Source organism: Diadema antillarum, unplaced genomic scaffold (genome assembly GCF_040938485.1).
Source record: "Diadema antillarum isolate AM-2024a unplaced genomic scaffold, OU_Dant_1.0 seq00000266_RagTag, whole genome shotgun sequence".
NCBI classification, from domain to species: Eukaryota; Metazoa; Echinodermata; class Echinoidea; order Diadematoida; family Diadematidae; genus Diadema; species Diadema antillarum.
This window is the reverse complement of record NW_027271303.1, coordinates 2,035,028-2,041,027: the sequence shown is the minus strand read 5'-3', so window position 1 is coordinate 2,041,027 and position 6,000 is coordinate 2,035,028.

The window sequence follows — 6,000 nt, the reverse complement described above, 5'->3', positions numbered from 1 at the left end:
ATTGCTTACCTTCAGACATTTCAACATCCCCAAACATCCCCAAATGTAACAATGAAAAGGTTGCAGTATACACATTACTACATGTGGTACTACAATGGGCTACATCAGTACATGTGTATGTACATGTATATGTACATGTATAAAGCATTGAGTCTCCCGTATCCGGCCAAATCCCTTATCCGGATGAGCCCCGGTCCCGACTTGTCCGGATACGAGAGGTTCAACTGGGCATATATATAAGTGAGCAATATAAAGGGTGATATCCGGTGAGGGTCTTTTTTGCATTATTTCTTTTATCTTGTCACAATTTACATGTATCGGCCTTGATAAGCACAAAACGAAATCTTTACATATTGTTAAGAATTGGGTAATGACACCCTAACCGCCATCATGTAAATGCATTTTTAAGCACATTAGGGTTCTTTTTTTTAATTTATTTCTCAAAAGCTTGCAACACGATTAACCATGAAATACGTGTACTTCTCGTCTAATTGTCTCATTATGGTAAGCGTAGTGGTTCCAAGCTACGTAACCTACAGATCTCAAAATGTTCACGTCAGTGCATCCGTGGTTTTGACTCCCATAAGAAAACGACTGAATTTGGTGTCCCACAAGGAAGTTTGTAGGGCCCAATGTTATTCATTATTTACATTAATTATTTCTATAGGTCCTCGGACAAATTGTCATTTATGTTATTTTGCAGATGACTCTGATCTGTTAGATTAGACAGCGTATTATTGTGCTTGCCAAATTCACATCTCTTACACACATTTGTATGTACTGCCATTGTTACCTGTAGACTACTGCTGGCACACTGACATCAGATTAAAATTGTGTGGACTTGGCATGACATCTTCGAACGATGATTTTTCTCATGTCAATACATGTGTCATTATTACGAAAGTCCGCTATATTTTGCGTGACTCAGAAAATGAAAAGTCTGTAATTCCAATGATTCGTTTCTCCTTATGCAATCCTCAGTAAATATGTCAGTCGTTGATTTTCCTCATGTATCCAACTGCTTTTCGTACAGTTTTGCGGTCCGCACTGGCATATAAATCCCCTTAGTCTGCTTTTTGTGTTTGCTGACGATATTTGAATTGATATGCTGATCATGAGATCCTGTACAAAGACATGGTATCCATTCATATGCCATTTGAGTGTAGATTATCTTTATCCACGACATAATGACAAGGCGATATTTTCTTTTTCTCAAGAACAAAAACTTTACTTAAGTTTTCGTTTTACTACACTTCTGGCCCTTTTTTCCATAGTTAAGTTCGAGTGTGTCAGTAAAGTAATTAACACATGTTTTGGCCCCAACAAGATAAGAATGTCCTCGAACATAGTCTTTCCCGAGAAACATAAGCATCCAGAGCAGGCTGGACATTTTCTTCTTCATCATCATCATCATCATCATCATCAATGAACTAGGAAACATTTCCGAGGACGCGCGCTTCACTACAGAATATCATTACGAGCTATACGTAATGGCCCGGTCCCACTGGCCGATGGACACAAAACGTATGCAGAAAGGACACAGCGGACGAGCAAAATTTCGGGGATGGCTCCATCCGCTTTCATCCGCTCCAGAAATTGACAAAATATATTGGCGAAAATTGGCGAAAACAAAACGGAAAAAGAACGGACGTGGGTAGTATGAAGCGGGGATGTTAAACGGATGTTCATCGGAAGCCAAGCGGATGAAAGCGGATGGAAGTGGATGACAGCTCCGAAGGGATTACCAGGGATGATTGCGAAACGGACGCATAGCGGAAAGAGCGGATGCAGAGCGGATTAAGCGGATGCATCACGTACGCCTAACGGAACCAAACGCTTTGTCCGTTCTAAATACTTTCTATACGAGATGCATACGCTTACATCCTTTCTATTTCCGTGCTATTAACGATGTATAGACGTTCCATGTACCATATCTTTCCTCCCTATTTCCGTTTTCAACTGCATCGGATTGAGTTGCGAGGATGCGCAGAGGATGCAGAGAGGATACAGCTGACGTTTAACGGATGATAACGGACATACAACGTTTGTTGCTCGTATGTCGCGGATTTACATCGTACACGGCGGAAAGTTCATCCGTTCTAAAAGTTTTAAGCAGCTTAAGGCCCGGTCCCACTGCACTTACGGATGCAAAGAGGATGTACGTAAAAAAGATCTTGCCATCCGTTGGAAAACGCTACGCATCCGCTGTGTACTCATCGCATACGTGTTTCATACGCTCTGTCCATCGAGCATCCGTCCATGGTGATTTCATCCGCGCAAAAAGTTTTAAGCTGCTTAAAACGTTTAGAACGGATGAACTTTCCGGCGTGTACGATGTAAATCCGCGATATATACGAGCAACAAACGTTGTATGTCCGTTATCATCCCTTAAACGTCCGCTGTATCCTCTTTGCATCCTCTGGGCATCCTCGCAACTCACAACTGCTGCAGCTGAAAACGGAAAAAGGGAGGAAAGATAAGGTACATGGAACGTCTGTACATCGTTAGTAGCACGGAAATAGAAAGGATGTAAGCGTATGCATCTCGTATATACAGTATTTAAAACGGACAAAGCGTTTGTTTCCGTTACGCGTACGTGATGCATCCGCTTCATCCAGTCTGCATCCGCTCTTTCCGCTATGCATCCGCTTCGCAATTATCCCCGGTAACCCCTTCGGAGCTGTCATCCACTTCCATCCGCTTTTATCCGCTAGGCTTCCGATGAACATCCGTTTAACATCCCCGCTACATACGACACACGTCTGTTCTTTTCCGTTCTGTTTTCGCAAATTTTCGCAAATTTCTGGGACGGATGAAAGCGGATGGAGCCACCCCCGAAATTTTGCTCGTCCGCTGTGTCCTTTCTGCATACGTTTTGTGTCCATCGGCCAGTGGGACCGGGCCTTTAAAACTTTTTGCGCGGATGAAATCACAGTGGACGGATGCTCGATGGATAGAGCGTATGAAACGCGTATGCGATGAGTACACAGCGGATGCGTAGCGTTTTCCAACGGATGGCAAGGTTTTTTTTACGTTTTACATCCTCTTTGCATCCGTAAGTGCAGTGGGACCGGGCCTTAAAGGGTCGCTTTAAGAAGAGTCCGTAAAGTCTGTCTAATGCCCCCATTTCACAGAGATTACCTCGCATTGGTCTCTCATCGGAAGCAAAGTTTATCGCTTCTGGCCACCCACCCAAGTGTATCGGATCACAGTCCGATGAATCCGACTTGTGTTGGTCGACTATCAGGTCAGTTCGTTATTCAGGGTAGCCTGAGGAGGTTTGAGAAATGAGGTTTGAGAAATGAGGGTAACCAAGGAGGTTTGAGAAATGGAGTAACAACAGTCTCATTCCCTTTGATTCCATGTTTCATGCTGCCACTCAGAAATATTTGAAGTACATGCTAAAGTTGAGCTGCCTCACAGATAGGAAGACAATTGATTCATGTGACACTGCATCATGACTAGTCACTCTCAAAGGAAGATATGTCTTTATGATGGTAATTGCTTTTCGCCGTCCCTTCGTAGAAAACAAGCGGCACATTAATAGTACAGGCACGGGAATGTGCGAATAAAAATTGTACAAAAATTGATGAAATGAAAATCAAAAATTACTCGTTTTTACACGACTTTACACTAATCTAACATATAAATGAATAAAGAGTGTTACTATACTCGAAAATTATACCATATCAGTTTCACTTGTCGGAAGCGATCGGAAAGATGATAAAATCGGCTTTGTAGTGGGAGTACAGTTTCAAATATTTTCATGACATACAGCTCAGGTGTTTACATTTTTGCACATAATCTTGGACGGGATTTACTTTTGTTTCATTCATTTTATTTGACATGTAAACAAGCAGAATATAGGCGATATAATGTTTGAGTTTAAAATGAATCTTCAGATTGCTCAAAAAGACGGCGGCATGGAACCCTGATCATCAAAGGCACAAGTGCACCTGTGGAATTCTTTTGTCCATAAATAGAAAAATGGCAGCTGTTTGAATAATTACAGCCAGTTGGAACTCCATCTCTTAAACCTCCTTGTTCTACCACAGGACTCTTGCCATCATTACTACCCAAACGTTTGCCAGGTGCCAATTTTTATGCCAGTGTCATTCAATGTCATCTGCACTTCACATTTTTACCATTCTCAAGAGAGGGATGGTCGGGATTGTGAAGGAATTTTGTAAAGCAGTGTGGCTAGAAAATGGTGAGCTCTAGATATCTGTTTTTATCTAAATTTATAAACACTAAGCAAAAAAGAAAAAAGGTAAACACTTTCTGTTTCTGTGATATAATATGACTAACAAAAGACATGGCGAGGGAACATGCAAGTTATGCTGAGTCGAGGGGAAGGTGCATTCCAGTGTCTTTTGTTAAACATTTCAGTACTTTAGCATTGATTGACAGATGAGGTCGTCTCAAGAATATTGGTTTGGCAGGATTTATTGTGGGCGTTCCCAAGCAATCTGAAGAATAAATAGAAAAAAAAAATATACGGAATGTTTCTATATATTCGTTTCACTGCAAAAGTGATGTTGAGGGTATCAATCATCAACACAAATTAACATGCATTTGGATTTCAGGGCCCCTTCAAAGATACAGTTTACCTTTGGGAGCAGTGATTTTAAAAAAATCTTGAGTTATCATATTTGATACATTTGTGTAGGACGGTTGAATCACAAAACATCCTGTCATAGAAAGATTTTGCAGTAAAACCTAAAATAAAGGTAGATATGACTGTGTTTCTCATTAAAAAGCGTAACTGTAGACGGTTCAGTCTAGAAACAATTTTATTATAACTATTGTTCACATTTTGCATATTTTACAATACTTTACATTGATTATACTGATTCAAAATTTTACAGTTGTTGTTCCTTTTCCTTACTCACATTTAACAACGATCTTAAAGCATTAATGCTGTGTTCTTGTTTCATCTGCAAATGATAGATTATGCCTTTAAGGAAAGAAGATGACTGAACAGAGGACGAATTCTAGTAAATCTAAGTCATCATGTTACGAAAGGGTACTGTACAAAGTCGCATATTCTTCTCAGCTTTGGAGCAAGTTCGCAGCAGCAAGCGATTAGAGCGAGCTAGAATGGAAGCGAACCAATCAAAAAGCGCGCGCCTGCTGGACGAAGAGGCAGGGGAAGATCCTTCTGGTACGGAGACCGTCTGACACTGCCTGATGAATATTCATGAAGAAGCGGGATGGGTGCCCGAACAGTGCTTACCTAAACATAGATATCAATATATTTCTGTAAACGTATAGTTTAAATGCAAAACAGATGGGCCTGTATGACTATTTTAATCAATTTGACATTGTTGAGATATTGGAGATGGTTGATATTTAAGCTGCTGGAAAACAAAGTAAATGATCAGCAATATGTGATCTCTTAAAAAATATCTTCAATACATTTCCTGCTGTGCAACGAGTGCAATAATATCAAAAAGATTTATTGTTTTTTATTTGAAGATGGGCTTACTTTAAAAGGTTTGAAAATTGTGCTCATCTCTTTTTGCATTCAAACTGCTATAATACATGTATACATAATAGATTGTTGAATCACTATCCGGAGTTGTGATTCATTTCCCGATGTTTGAAAGGCTCTGCCAATCATGGGCACTTCATCAAAGATCACTTCTTTGTGTCTATAATAAGTGCGTGGATGATCTGTACTGAGCACCTTAAAGGCATGGTATAGTACAATGTATTGGTTGAGGTGAGGATTGAGCTTTTAACATTTTGAAAGATACTTAGAAACCACATTATGAAATGTAAAAGAAAAAAAGCTTACAATTTTACAGAGAAATTCAAAGTATCTGTTTGATGAAAATCAGTTTTGAAATGACTGAGATAAATTATCAACAACAACAAAAAAAAAAAACCAAAGTGAAACAGTGCAATCCCAATAACAGTTGGGCCCCACATTTTATGAGGATTGCTTTCATTTGGATATCTCAGCCATTTCAAACCAAATTTTCTTCAAATAAAACT